This window comes from Bufo bufo, chromosome 10 (genome assembly GCF_905171765.1).
Source record: "Bufo bufo chromosome 10, aBufBuf1.1, whole genome shotgun sequence".
Classification (NCBI taxonomy): domain Eukaryota; kingdom Metazoa; phylum Chordata; class Amphibia; order Anura; family Bufonidae; genus Bufo; species Bufo bufo.
The window spans coordinates 98,906,954-98,922,259 of record NC_053398.1 but is presented as its reverse complement, the minus strand read 5'-3'; positions in this window follow the sequence as shown (position 1 = coordinate 98,922,259).

The following is a 15,306-nucleotide window of genomic DNA, read 5'->3' as shown; positions in this document are numbered from 1 at the left end:
CACATAGCCTGAACGTGCCCTTTATGCCTTGGAGGTGCTGGCCTGCCCTGCAGCCAGTGTATTATCTGAACGTGTGTTTAGCACGGCAGGGGGCGTTATCACAGACAAGCGCAGCCGCCTGTCTACAGTAAATGTGGACAAGCTCACGTTAATTAAAATGAACCAGGCCTGGATCCCACAGGACTTGTCCGTACCTTGTGCAGAATAGACATGTATACCGGCCTTAACCAGCCATTGTTATACTACAGTGCAATTGCTCATTCTAGTATTTTCGATATTTCACACTCTTTTGGAGTGTACCCTAATTAAAAATATATATATAAATAAAATTAAAACCAAAAACCAGTGTTGGCTAACTCGTCCTCTTCCACTGCTGCTTCCACCTACACTGCTACGTCCACCGCCTCCTCAAACTCCTACTCCATATGGAACTCCACCTCATAAATAATTTTTTTTTTTTTGTACGGATTTTATTTTATTTTATGTCATTTCACTAATTTGTATGTTAAATTTTCGGGTGAAATTCACCAATTTTTGCGTGTGATATACCACTGCTCTACCTAGTAGACAGGTTAAAAAAAATTCACTAATTTGTCTGTTACATTTTTGGGTGAAATTCAACAATATTTGGCTGTGATAGACTCCTGCTCTACCTAGTAGACAGGTTAATAAATTTCACAAATTTTTCTGTTACATTCTTGGGTTGACATTTTACAATTTTTGCCGTGAATAAACCCCTGCTCTGCATAGGTGACAGGGACTTAAATTTCTAAAATTCGTCTTTAATTGGCCCTTTCATTCGATCCTTCTGCTTTAATAACTTGTCCCACATTTCCGCTTTATCCCATTGCAGCCATTGACCTCCCTTGGATGAGGTCTCCCTTTCTCACGCTCCCTCTCTGGCGTGGAACCCTGATTCGCCGATAACCGTGATCAACATGGTAGGCTCAGAAAAGAACATCGAAAGTTGATAGAGAAGATATCCAATTGGATCGTGGACGTCACAGGGACATGCGATCAGGCAGAAGTTATCTAGAGTCAACTCTCCTGGCTAACGTTTCCAAATCCAAAATACACCAGTGACATTCCCTATAATTTTTTATTAATCATTCCAATAACAGAGCATCTTAAGAGTCCTGTATTGTTATTTATCGTCACTACCTCCCCGGGAGTGGGTAATTGCCGCGCGCCCCCTCCTTAACTTGGAAGCTTATGCTTCAATACTTTGTCCCACATTTCCGCTCAATTACATTTAATTTCATCCATTGACCTCCCTTGGATGTGGTATCCCTTTCTCAGGCTCCCTCTCTGGCCTGGAACCATGATTCCCCGCCACCCGTGATCACCATGGTAGGCACATAAAAGAACATCGAAAGTTCATAGAGAAGATATCCAATTGGATCGTGGACATCACAGGGAAGTGCGACATGGTGGAGCAGTATGTGTGCACACGCCTACATGTACTTAATGATGGGTCTGCCCCTTCAACTTCTGGGTCTCCAAATTGGGCACATGGCCTGAGCTTGCCCTTTACGCCTTGGAGGTGCTGGCCTGCCCTGCAGCCAGTGTATTGTCTGAACGTGTGTTTAGCACGACTGGAGGGGGTTATCACAGGTTATATTTCCCAATGTTTTGGGGTGTACCCTAATTTTAAAAAAAATTCAAAATGTAAAACCAAAAAACAGTGTAGGCTTCCTCCTCCTCCTCCACTGCCGCTTCCTCCTACACCACTAAATCCACCGCCTCCTCAACCTCCTACTCCATATGGACCTCGTCCTCCTAGATCAAGATTATAATTTTTTATTTTGATGTATTTTATGTAATTTAAAGTCATTTCACTATTCACATTTGTTTGCAGAGCACTTGCCATGCTCTTAACCACATTTTGATGCCATTTTCAGCCCTCTAGCCCTTTATATGACATTTTTACAGCCATTTTAGTGACTTCAATGGGGTTCGGGGTCAAGTTCGGGTCCCAAACTCGAACTTTTTTGTGAAGTTCGGACGAACCCGTCGAACCCGAACATCCAGGTGTCCGCTCAACTCTACTCAACACTCAAAAAGTTTAACTAGAATGTTTGAACTTTTTGCCTAATTTATTGAATAAGAGAAACAAAAAGATTGCGTTTATCTAAGTATTCAGACATGAAAAGCAATTAGATCAGCTCACCTCAGCACATAGATACAGGTGCACAAACACAGGGCTGGCTCCCAGGAGATAACGATGCATAATCAGTTAGTTCAGCACTTTTAAAATTCCATAAAAGGGTTCTGCACTTTTTTGAAACTGATGATCTATCCTCTGGATGAGCAGTGCCTGTTTTCCTCCAAATATGCTTAGAACTGAGGCCAAAAAGTTCATTATTTGTTTTATCAGTCCAATGAATCTTGTTTCTCATGGTCTTAGAGTCCTATAACTTCTTTTTTGCAAACCTTCTTTGTCTTTTACTAAGAAGAGGCTTCTTTATGGCCACTTTGCCATAAAGACCAGATTGGTGGAATGTGGCAGTGGTGCTCAGCCAGAGTACCCATTGGGTTCTTGGTCACCTCTCTTACAAGACCCCTTTCCCCTGATTACTTAGTTTGTTGGGGCAGTCAGCTCTAGGAAGAATCCTGGTTGTTCCAAACTTCTTCCATTTAAGAATAATAGAGGTCACTTTGCTTTTGGAAACATTCAGTGCAGCATAATTGTTTTTTACCCTTCTCCAGATCTGTGACTCCACATAATATCTAAGTTTTACAGGCAGTTCTTTCCTTCTCATGGTTTGGTATATGTTCTGATATGAATTGTCAGCTTTGACACCTTATATAGACAGGGTGTGGCAGGCGCAGCACTATGAAGTGCCTTTTGTGCTATGGCATTAGAAGAATTTTGATATCTCTGACTTTTAGTCTAACCAGACTGTCTATTACTCTGTAATTCCTCTAGCGCCATTCTATGGAAACAGTAGGTTTAAAGAGCACACTAAATGCTTGAAATGACTTATTTATTAACTTCAACTTCTAAAATCTAAAATCCCATGGATTGAAAGATGAAAAACAGCATGGGTTTACTTCAGGGAGATCATGTCAAACTAATCATATTGATTTTTTTGATTGGGTGACTAAAATAATAGATGGCGGAGGTGCAGTAGACATTGCTTATCTAGACTTTAGTAAGGCTTTTGATACTGTCCCACATAGAAGGCTTATCAATAAATTAGAGTCTTTGGGCTTGGACTCCCATATTGTTGAATGGATTAGGCAGTGGCTGAGGGACAGACAACAGAGGGTTGTAGTCAATGGAGTATATTCAGACCATGGTCTTGTTACCAGTGGGGTACCTCAGGGATCTGTTCTGGGAAATTACGAAATTGCAGAAGGCCTCGATGGTAAGGTGTGTCTTTTTGCTGATGATTTGTAACAGGGTTGATGTTCCTGGAGGGATACACCAAATGGAAAAGGATTTAGGAAAACTAGAGGAATGGTCAAAAATCTGTCAACTAAAATTTAATGTTGATAAGTGCAAGATAATGCACCTGGGGCGTAAAAACCCAAGAGCAGAATATAAAATCAGTGATACAGTCCTAACCTTAGTATCTGAGGAAAGGTCATTATTTCAGAAGACTTAAAGGTAGGCAGACAATGTCATACAGCAGCAGGAAATGCTAGCAGAATGCTTGGGTGTATAGGGAGAGGCATTACCAGTAGAAAAAGGGAGGTGCTCATGCCGCTCTACAGAGCACTAGTGAGACCTCATTTGGAGTATTGTGCGCAGTACTGGAGACCATATCTCCAGATGGATATTGATACTTTGGAGAGAGTTCAGAGAAGAACTACTAAACTAGTACATGTATTGCTGGATAAAACTTACCAGGAAAGATTAAAGGACCTTAACATGTATAGCTTGGAAGAAAGACAAGACAGAGGGGATATGATAGAAACTTTTAAATACATAAAGGGAATCAACAAGGTAAAAGAGGAGAGAATATTTAAAAGAAGAAAAACTGCTACAAGAGGACATAGTTTTAAATTAGAGGGGCAAAGGTTTAAAAGTAATATCAGGAAGTATTACTTTACTGAGAGAGTAGTGGATGCATGGAATAGCCTTCCTGCAGAGGTGGTAGCTGCAAATACAGTGAAGGAGTTTAAGCATGCATGGGATAGACATAAGGCCATCCTTCATATAAGATAGGGCCAGGGGCTATTCATAGTATTCATTATATTGGGCAGACTAGATGGGCCAAATGGTTCTTATCTGCCGACACATTCTATGTTTCTAATTTATCTTCATATAACACTGCCACCTCCGCAGCAGATAGTCCATGTACAAAACAAGTGTTGAATAAAGTATCACAAAATGACAGTATGCATAAGATGGTGGTTCAACTGTTCAATCTTGTCATTCAACATACAATGGTGGATATATTTCTCTTTTCAGTATCAGTACTCTCACTAAAGTTATTTAAGCACTTTATGATCTCTCTGAGAGGTATATCTGAGGTTTAACTAATAGTTCTACTTGCTGAATTTGGTCGCAATTTGCAGTATGCAGTTAGCAGTAACTATTTGCAGATTGGTTGAGCATGACCTGGTATGGTTGTATGCAATTTGGATTGCAATATGGAATTTGAATTTGGATTGTGAACTTTGTAGTTTGCAATTAGTGGAACTGTTAGTAAACACATACATAACTAGTTCAGTATACAGTTCTAATCACTATATTAACAGTAAGAACATTATATAACTGTTTTAAATACCTATTTTGGCCTCTCGGCTTCCATAAAACACAGCTCTTAGTGGAGTGAATGTCTGTTCAGCTTCTCTCCTCTGGTTTAATGATTCTAGCAGCTCCTGCTAGGGGAATTTCCCATACAGGCTGTGTGTGAGGCTGGCTGTGATTGGTCTAGGCTCCTGCCCAGCAACAACAGTTTAACTCTATGCTTTCTGTTGTTTCTGCTGTGTCATTGAGCTTACCTTACATTATATAATGAATCCTAAAGGCATATTATGTTTTCTGCTTCTGTGAACACAATATACAGTTGCAAGAAAAAGCCTTTGGAATGATATGGATTTCTGCACAAATTGGTCATAAAATGTGATCTGATCTTCAAGTCAGAACAATAGACAATCACAGTCTGCTTATACTAATAACACACAAGGAATTAAATGTTACCATGTTTTTATTGAACACACCATGTAAACATTCACAGTGCAGGTGGAAAAAGTATGTGAACCCTTGGATTTAATAACTGGTTGAACCTCCTTTGGCAGCAATAACTTCAACCAAACGTTTCCTGTAGTTGCAGATCAGACGTGCACAATGGTCAGGAGTAATTCTTGACCATTCCTCTTTACAGAACTGTTTCAGTGCAGCAATATTCTTGGGATGTCTGATGTGAATCGCTGTCTTTTCACGTTATTTCCAAGCAACTGAATTTACCACAGGTGGACTCCAATCAATGTGTAGAACCTCAAAGATAATAAAAAGAAACCGGAGGACCTCAGAGCTAAAGTGTCATAACAAAGGATCTGAATACTTATGTCCGTGAGAATATTTTTCCTTTTTAATCACTTTGCAAACATTTCTAAAATTGGGGGGATTGGGTGCAGATTGATGGAGGAAAATACTTTTTAATTTTAGCACAAGACTACAACATAATAAAATGTGAAAAAAGTGTAAGGGTCTTTCCGAATGCTCTGTAAATGTACGGAATCATGTAGTAATTAAAGATGGATATAGGCTGCTCTGACTTTCTCTTGCCTTCCCTTTTTTTTTTTGTTTCAGCAACAGCTGCAATTCTATTTCAGACATACAAAGTCAAGTATACAAGTAATTTAATGACTAAGTCATATGACCTGTCTTACTTGGAGATCAGGTAATAGTAATTACTGGAATTTACTGTCCCTAATCTAAACCTATTACTCAAATTGTTCTGTGCTGAGGCAATCATAATTCAAAGAAGCCCTGTCTCCTCTCCTGACATGTCTGTTTTAGTAATTTTTTGCATTCCTCAGGAAATAACAATTCTGGCTCATCTATTCTCATGTTTCTGTATTGTGCCATTCATGTATTATTCCTCATATAAGTTTATAAATGAATTACATAGACTCATAAGAATACATTAGATACTCCAAAATTGCTATTACATGGAGATGCAAATAGTTACTAAAGCAGGCATGTCGGAAAGGTGAGAGGTACTCTTTAACCCCTTAAGTACCAGGCACATTTTGGTTTCAGCATTTTCATTCCCCCCCACATTCCAATTGCCATAACTTTTAGAATTTTCCATTCATATAGCTGTGGCTATATAGCATTTTTTTAATGACACCATTTAATTATCGTGTCTTTTATTGGAAAAAAGGAAAACAATTCTTTGTGGGGTGAAACTGAAAAAAACCCAAACACAATTCTGACAAGGTTTTGGGGTTTTAATATTACGGTGTTCACTGTGCGCTAAAAATGACATGATGTGAGGCCACTATTTTTCCCGTCCCGTCCGCCCCCGAGTGTGCCGTCCCCGCCTTACACCAGCATGTGTCCCGTAACATCACCCGTGCCCTGACCAACGCAGTTATTGGGAAGGTCCACTTAATGACTGACACATGGACAAGTGCTTTTGGTCAGGGATGCTACGTTTCCCTGACGGCACACTGGGTGAATGTTGTGGAGGCCGGGGGCGAGTCGTACCCTGCGATAGCACAGGTGCTACCGACGCCAAGGATTGCGGGCCCTACTTCCATCAGGATTTCTGCCACCACCTACATTAGTGGCTGCAACCCCCCCTTCTCCTCCTCTACTTCCTCCTCCACTTCCACCTCTGAATTCTCATCTTGCATCACCAGTCAGTAGCTATAAGCAGTGTAGCACTGCTGTGGGGAAGCAGCAACAGGCTGTGCTGAAACTAATTTGCTTAGGTGACAAACAGAACACCGCCGCAGAGCTGTGGCAGGGTATAAGGGACCAGATTGAGCTGTGGCTCTCGCCACTCAACCTACAACCAGGCATGGTTGTGTCTGATAATGGCCGTAACTTGGTGGCGGCTTTAGAGCTTGGCAAGCTTACACACATACCCACTAATTCAACTTAGTGGTTCAGCGGTTTCTCAAAACCTACACTAATTTGCCTGGGCTACTGGTGAAGGTTTCCAAAAGTCATCTAGAGCTGCCGCCGGTCTGGCAATGCTGCAGCCGAGCTTGCAATTCCACATTCCACATGGCCAGGCTTTGTGAGCAGCAGAGGGCAGTAGTGGAATACCAGCTACAACATGGTCATCACCTTTCCAGTCAGCTTCCGCTCTTCACAAGATAGGAGTGGGCATGGATGTCTGACCTCTGTGAGGTTTTACGCAACTTTGATTAATCAACACAGATGGTGAGCAGTGATAACGCTATTATCAGTGTAACCATCCCACTTCTGTGTCTACTGAAATGCTCGCAGCTCACAATGAAGGAGGACGCTTTGTATGTGGAAGAGGTGAAAATGAGGGAAGACATTACACAGGGTGATAGCCAGACCACCCTCAGTTCATCTTCTTAGCGTGAATTGGATGATGATCAGGAGGAGGAGGAGCAGGAGACAGTTGCCTCCGCTACAGAGGGTAGTACCCATAGCAGGTTTATTCCATCTGTTCAGAGTCGATGGGCCGAAGAGGAGGAAGAGGATGAGGAGATTGAGAGACATCCTCCTGATGAGGACAGCAAAGTCTTGTCTGTTGGGACTCTTGTCTGTTGGGACTCGCTTTATACGCATTTTGGCTAACACAGATTACTGGTTGTTCACCCTTCTTGACCCCCGCTACAAAGAGAACTTCTCATCTCTCATTCCTGTGGTGGAGAGGACTAGCAAAATGGTGCAATACCAGAAGGTCCTTGTGGAAAAATTGCTCCACAAATTTCCAGCTGACAAAGCTGGCGGCAGAGTACGTAGTTCCTTGGGCAACCGAGGAGGCGAGACGAGGGGAACACAAAGCAGTTCCAACAGAGGCAGGGCAACACTCTCCAAAGCCTGTGACAGTTTCATGACACCCCGCCAGCACCCTTACCCTGATGCGCGGCCTAGTGGTGTCACAAGAAGGGAAAAGTTTTGGAAGATGGTGATTGAGTACGTAGCAGCCCATGTCAGCGTCCTCAGTGATCCCTCAGTGCCTTACAACTATTGGGTGTCCAAGCTGGACATGTGGCACGAACTGGCGCTCAACGCCTTGGAGGTGCTGGCCTGCTCTGCTGCCAGCGTTTTGTCAGAGCGTGTATTTAGTGCTGCTGGGGGCATAATATCTGATAAGCGCATCCGCCTGTTAACTGAAAATGCTGACAGGTTGACTCTTATCAAAATGAACAAGGCCTGGATTGCAACACGTATGAAAAATGAGGGGGCACACGCACACGGGAAACACTGGATGATTAGGTAAATATTATTTAATATTCTAAAAACAAACCCCTAAAATATACATAAAACTTATAATGTGACAACCTATAAATTCACATATATGTCAATACTGGTGGCAAAATCGTGTATACGCTGGCGTGAACACTGCTGTGGGTATGGTGAGATCACATACAGTCCGTGCAAGCAATATCCCAATTCAAGTATAGATGCATACGACTGCCAGTGTGCAAAACCGTATATGCACTGACATGAACACTACTGTAGGTATGGTGAAATCACATGTAGTCCATACAAGCAATGTCCCAATTAGTGTAGAAAAATGACCACACAATGTGTTCCAATAATTGTGGTGGTGTTGGATATCCGGAGAATCACACCAGTGATTCTATGAACTGTGTCCAAATGTAATGGAACACTAGTGTCCAATGTTCAGAGATCAGTAAAGCACACTTGGATAAACTTCCCAGTTACTCACAGTATCCAGCCGCTTGTGCTCACCCGGTCTCTCCCCTCCTTGCTGCCTGGCCGCAGTGCTGATTTCCCAGGTGGCCGTGCCTGGCCGACTGTGGCGTCCCACGTGACCTGGTGATCTGGGGTTCCGGGCGGACGCTTGGATGACGTCACTGCTGTGCGGCGGCAATTTCAAATTCGGAAGTGAATCTCTTGCGCTTACAGCTTGATATCCAGTTTCTTTAGTCTTTAGCTTGAATCCACGCTCACTCTGTAATGCCAGACGCGTTTCAGGGTCTTACACCCCTTCCTCAGTGGCCACCGAGAGAGTGGATTCTCACTCCTTTTAAATGGTATTGACCCACCCACAATTGTGCTTTTTTTAGCTTGTTCCAATATGTGGAGTGGATTTGGTTGCTATTGCATTACTATTACGATTTGTACATAAAACATAATTTAAAAAGGACATGATAATAAATATTACTCCCCATATAGTAACTACATTGTTAAAACATTAAAACACTGTTTTTAGAGTAGGACTGCAAGGTCAGAGATACATTTCGAGGAAAAACGCATCAAAACCGCAGCCATGTGAACTGCGTTTTGCATGCGGTTTCTGTGATTCAATGTTCTATAGGGCAAAGTGATCCCTCCCAAGGGACTTGGACCGAAACTGCATCAATGTATTTAGGTCTTATCTGCGGCTATATGATTTATTGGTTTATTCCTCAGAATTCGTGTGTTGCTGGGGTAATTGATAGTTATGTATAAGAGGAGCCGTCCCGTGGGGAGGAGAATCACAGTGTCAATTATTGATCAAACTGCGATATCTCATCCCCACCGGAAAACCCCCCACAATCACAGGAAACCGAAAACCTCCATCTCGGCATTTAGACCCCTCGGCATAATAGTATCATACTTGAAGATTCTACGAGATTCCTGTCGTGACATGTGTGCAATATGGTTACCTCCTCTCCACATTTTTTTGACCCTTTCTATGGCAGTGAATTTTAGGCCAGTTGGGTCACAATTATGTTGAATTTTAAAATGTTTCGATAGGGAGTATGTTTTTAAACCTTTTTTGATACTCGCCACATGTTCAGCTACCCTCTTTTTGAGTGTCCTTTTGGTCCTGCCTATATATTGTTTCCTGCACCCACATTCCAACAGATATATAACATCGGTAGAATCACAGGTTAGGCATTCCTGTATCTCTACACTGAAGGAATTTGTTGTGGATTTTACCCAAGTTGTTTTTTTAGGGAAACTTGTGATCTTGCAATTTGTGCATCTGCCACATTTAAAAAATCCATTGGTTGTTAACCAATTATTTTTTTTGTTGCTGTTGCCTATCCTTTTTGCCTTTCACAGTTGGGGCTATTTTACCTGCCAAATTATTTGCCCTTGTGTACGTTATTTTTGGTACATCACTCAAAAGTGGGCCAATTAATTTATCATTTAACAGATGTCCCCAATGTTTACGAATGCTTCTTTCCATCACTCTATATTGTGAGCTAAATGGAAGAATATTTCTTAGTGTTTCATCTCGCGGTTGTGGTGCCCCTATCTCAAAAAACCCCTTTCGTTCCATCTTCTTGACTTTTTCCAATGATTTATCTATCAACTGGACTGGGTAATCTCTTTCTAGCAATTGTTTCTTCAAGCTAGCAGCCTCTTCATCAAACTTGCTGTCAACCGTGCAGTTCCGCTTAAGTCTGCGGAACTGACTGGTTGGTATGTTGGTCAGCCACCGCGGAAGGTGGCAGCTAGCAAATCTGATGAAGCTGTTTTTGGCTACGGGCTTGAAAAACGTACTGCATTGCAGCCTGCTATCCCTAATCCATATCTCTAAGTCCAAAAACTCTACTTTTTCTTGACTAATAGTCGGACTAAATACAAGGTTCTTGTCATTTTTATTGATGTCACTAAGGAATACATCAAGAGATTCCGCAGTGTTACACCAAATGAACAAAATATCGTCAATGTACCGCCGCCACAGCACCAGATCCGTCCCCAGCCTGGGTAAAATGGTCTCTCTCTCCCATTGAGCCAAAAAAAAGGTTGGCATAGCTGGGGGCGAATCTGGTGCCCATGGCGGTACCGGTACACTGCAGATAAAACTCCTGCTCAAAAGAGAAATAGTTATGAGCTAGAATGTGTCTCACTCCATCTAACAGGAATTCTAATTGTTCCACAGGGAGCCCAGCATCTCCTGACAATTGCTCATATAGTGCCTGTGTCCCCCTGGTATGTTCAATGACTGTGTAGAGGGATCCAACATCCAATGTCCCCAAGATCCACCCATCTACCCAATTGACTTCTTCCAGTGTTTTGATAATGTCAGTGGTGTCACAGATATATGATGGCACTCGCTTGACATAAGGTTGAAGCCATTGATCAATGTACTTGGATAGATTACATGATATAGATTGAATCCCCGACACTATCGGGCGACCTGGGGGTGCTTCCAGGTTCTGGTGGATCTTGGGGACACAATAAAACATTGGGATTCTCCTCTCAGTATCCAGGATGAACTTGGCTTCTTGGTCAGAAAGGAACTCAGCTTTTACCCCCTTTGCACAGTACTCTTTCAAAATGTTATAGTATTCCTGTGTGGGGTCTCCCTTCAGTTTTTTATAGGTATTTTCTGATCTTAGCTGTCTATAGCATTCCTCTATATAATCTGTCGTGTTGAGAATAACTACGGCCCCACCCTTATCAGCTGGTCTAATTACGATGTTGTTTTTTTCCTGTAGGGATTTAATAGCCCTAATCTCTTCTCTGCTTAAATTTGTGTTAACCTTGCGGCTTTTTATTCTTCTCAGGTCACGTTCAACATTGTTCCTGAAAGTGGCCATTTCACTGCTGATCTCCTGCCTTGGGAATTTTTTAGATCTAACTTTAAGATCTGTATGTACGTATCTATTTGTATTCCCTCCCATATCGATCTCCCTATTAATGGGGTTTTTGAGAAAATATTTTTTGAGACATAGGCGTCTGATGAATTTCTCCACTCCTATGTATGTGGCGAATTTGTCCATAGAATTAGTAGGAGCAAACTTAAGGCCCTTATTAAGAAGTTGCACCTGGATTTCTGTAAGTGCAATATCACTGATATTTATTACATTGGTGGTTGGTGTTTTTAATTCTTGTGTTTTCTCATTTTGTGCATGTCGTCCTCTCCGAATTCTTCGTTGTGGTCGTGCCTTTGTGATCTGCTGATTGTTGGTGTGTGATGATGTGCTGTGTTGTGATAGTGTCTGTGTTCCTGTCTGTGTGTCTGGTAGTGCCCCCTGCCCTGTGCATATTCCCTCGGACGCTCCCTCAAATTGTAATCGTGGACATAACCCTGTGTTTTGTGACTGTGTATTCTTGTCTCTTGTCGTGATGGAGTGGGAGTGCGTGTGCTCCTTATTCGTGCTTTGTGATGTGGCGGTGTAAAATCTAAAAAATGTGGTGTTGCTGAGATGGAGGTTTTCGGTTTCCTGTGATTGTGGGGGGTTGTCCGGTGGGGATGAGATATCGCAGTTTGATCAATAATTGACACTGTGATTCTCCTCCCCACGGGACGGCTCCTCTTATACATAACTATCAATTACCCTAGCAACACACGAATTCTGAGGAATAAACCAATAAATCATATAGTCGCAGATAAGACCTAAATACATTGATGCGGTTTCGGTCCAAGTCCCTTGGGAGGGATCACTTTGCCCTATAGAACATTGAATCACAGAAACCGCATGCAAAACGCAGTTCACATGGCTGCGGTTTTGATGCGTTTTTCCTCGAAATGTATCTCTGACCTTGCAGTCCTACTCTAAAAACAGTGTTTTAATGTTTTAACAATGTAGTTACTATATGGGGAGTAATATTTATTATCATGTCCTTTTTAAATTATGTTTTATGTACAAATCGGAATAGTAATGCAATAGCAACCAAATCCACTCCACATATTGGAACAAGCTGAAAAAAGCACAATTGTGGGTGGGTCTTTACCATTTAAAAGGAGTGAGAATCCACTCTCTCGGTGGCCACTGAGGAAGGGGTGTAAGACCCTGAAACGCGTCTGGCATTACAGAGTGAGCGTGGATTCAAGCAAAAGACTAAAGAAACTGGATATCAAGCTGTAAGCGCAAGAGATTCACTTCCGAATTTGAAATTGCCGCCGCACAGCAGTGACGTCATCCAAGCGTCCGCCCGGAACCCCAGATCACCAGGTCACGTGGGACGCCACAGTCGGCCAGGCACGGCCACCTGGGAAATCAGCGCTGCGGCCAGGCAGCAAGGAGGGGAGAGACCGGGTGAGCACAAGCGGCTGGATACTGTGAGTAACTGGGAAGTTTATCCAAGTGTGCTTTACTGATCTCTGAACATTGGACACTAGTGTTCCATTACATTTGGACACAGTTCATAGAATCACTGGTGTGATTCTCCGGATATCCAACACCACCACAATTATTGGAACACATTGTGTGGTCATTTTTTTACACTAATTGGGACATTGCTTGTATGGACTACATGTGATTTCACCATACCTACAGTAGTGTTCATGTCAGTGCATATACGGTTTTGCACACTGGCAGTCGTATGCATCTATACTTGAATTGGGATATTGCTTGCACGGACTGTATGTGATCTCACCATACCCACAGCAGTGTTCACGCCAGCGTATACACGATTTTGCCACCAGTATTGACATATATGTGAATTTATAGGTTGTCACATTATAAGTTTTATGTATATTTTAGGGGTTTGTTTTTAGAATATTAAATAATATTTACCTAATCATCCAGTGTTTCCCGTGTGCGTGTGCCCCCTCATTTTTCATACGTGTTACTTTCCTTCTAGGTCCTGAGGGTAGGACCCGAGGGTGAGCACCTATCCATACGTGATAGGGGTGAGCCGCTGTATTCTATATACGTTTTTTCACTCAAGACCTGGATTGCCCCTGACTTCACTACTCCACCAGAGGAAAGCGGCTGAACATAAAGGCATTAAATGTGGCTGTTATGGTGTATTGAATACACTGTATTCCCATGCACCCCTTCCCCCACAAAAAAGAGTATATGGTTCAATCATAATGTTTCAAGGGTGTGTATGATGCCCTTCTTTATGTGTAATAAAGAGTGTATTGGAGTTCCGGTTCCTTGTAATTTTTGGCAGCCCTTTCACTTGGTGCATAGGCTTTATGAGTGTAGGAGTCCCACTACCTGAACAATTGTACTACAATGTGAATGAGGCCCTCCTTTATGTGATATACAGGTTGTATCGGATTGCCTCTACCTTGTAATTTTTGGCAGCACTTGCACTTTATATACAAGTAAATATACAGTAAAGAATGTTTCCTAACAATTTTTCCTCTAAAATCAATTTTATCTTCGGTTTTGTGCGTATTACTGTCAGTCTGTAAAAGTGGCGTATTACTCGGACAATATGGTTCCCAACAGCGACCTGGGAGTCCAAGATGCATCCAGACATCCTCCCCATGCTGTTCCAGAACCATTTCGGTGGTGTTTCCATCAATTTCTGACCTTTTCCTATGAACCAGACACCCTCCCCTCTTCAGAGCAGGGGGTGCCTGGTTTAATGCTCGGGTTCTCCCATTGACTTCCATTGTGTTCTGGTGCTCTATAGAGCCCCCAAGCATCCCAAAGTGTTCTACTAGCACCAGAGCACTTTGGTGCTCGATCAACACTAATTGGTTCCTATTGGCAACAGTTTGTATTTTAGCTAGCACATGCAGGGAGATTACCGCTCTGAATCACAAAGGACCTAATTTTCTGAGAACACGCAGGGAGAGGCAGATTGAGAAGCTGTGTAGTAAAATGAAAGCTGTTCTATTATTGGTTGCTATTGGCAAAAATGAAAGTTTTGCTGTGATTAGTTGTTATATACAACAGTTTGTCTTTTAGGCAGCACATGTTAGGAGATAAGAGGTAAACTGAAATGCCTGGGAGATGAGAGGTAGAGAGAGAAGCATTGCCTCAACAGCTAAAGATATATTAGTGTATACATTGTATTGCACACTGCATCAATAACACATTACGGTACTTTATTACAACCCCGAATCCCAAAAAGTTGGGACACTGTGCAAAATGTAAATAAATGTAAATAAAAACAATGCAATGATTTGAAAATCTTAGAACCACATTTTATTCACAAAATCACAGAAGACATATCAGATGTTCAAAGTGAGACATTTTATCATTTCATGAAAACAACTTATTTAGAACTTGGTGACAGCAACACATGTAAAAATGTTGGGACAGGGCTACGTTTACCATTGTGTAGCATCCCCTCTTCTTTTAACCCCTTCAAGCGACAGCCTTTTTGGACCAAATGCAGGAGCCCCATTTTTAAAATCTGACATGTGTCACTTTATGTGGTAATAATTTTGGAACATTTTTATTTATCCAAGCAATTCTGAGATTGTTTTCTCGTGACACGTCATACTTTATGTTAGTGGTGAATTTGAGTTGATATGTTTA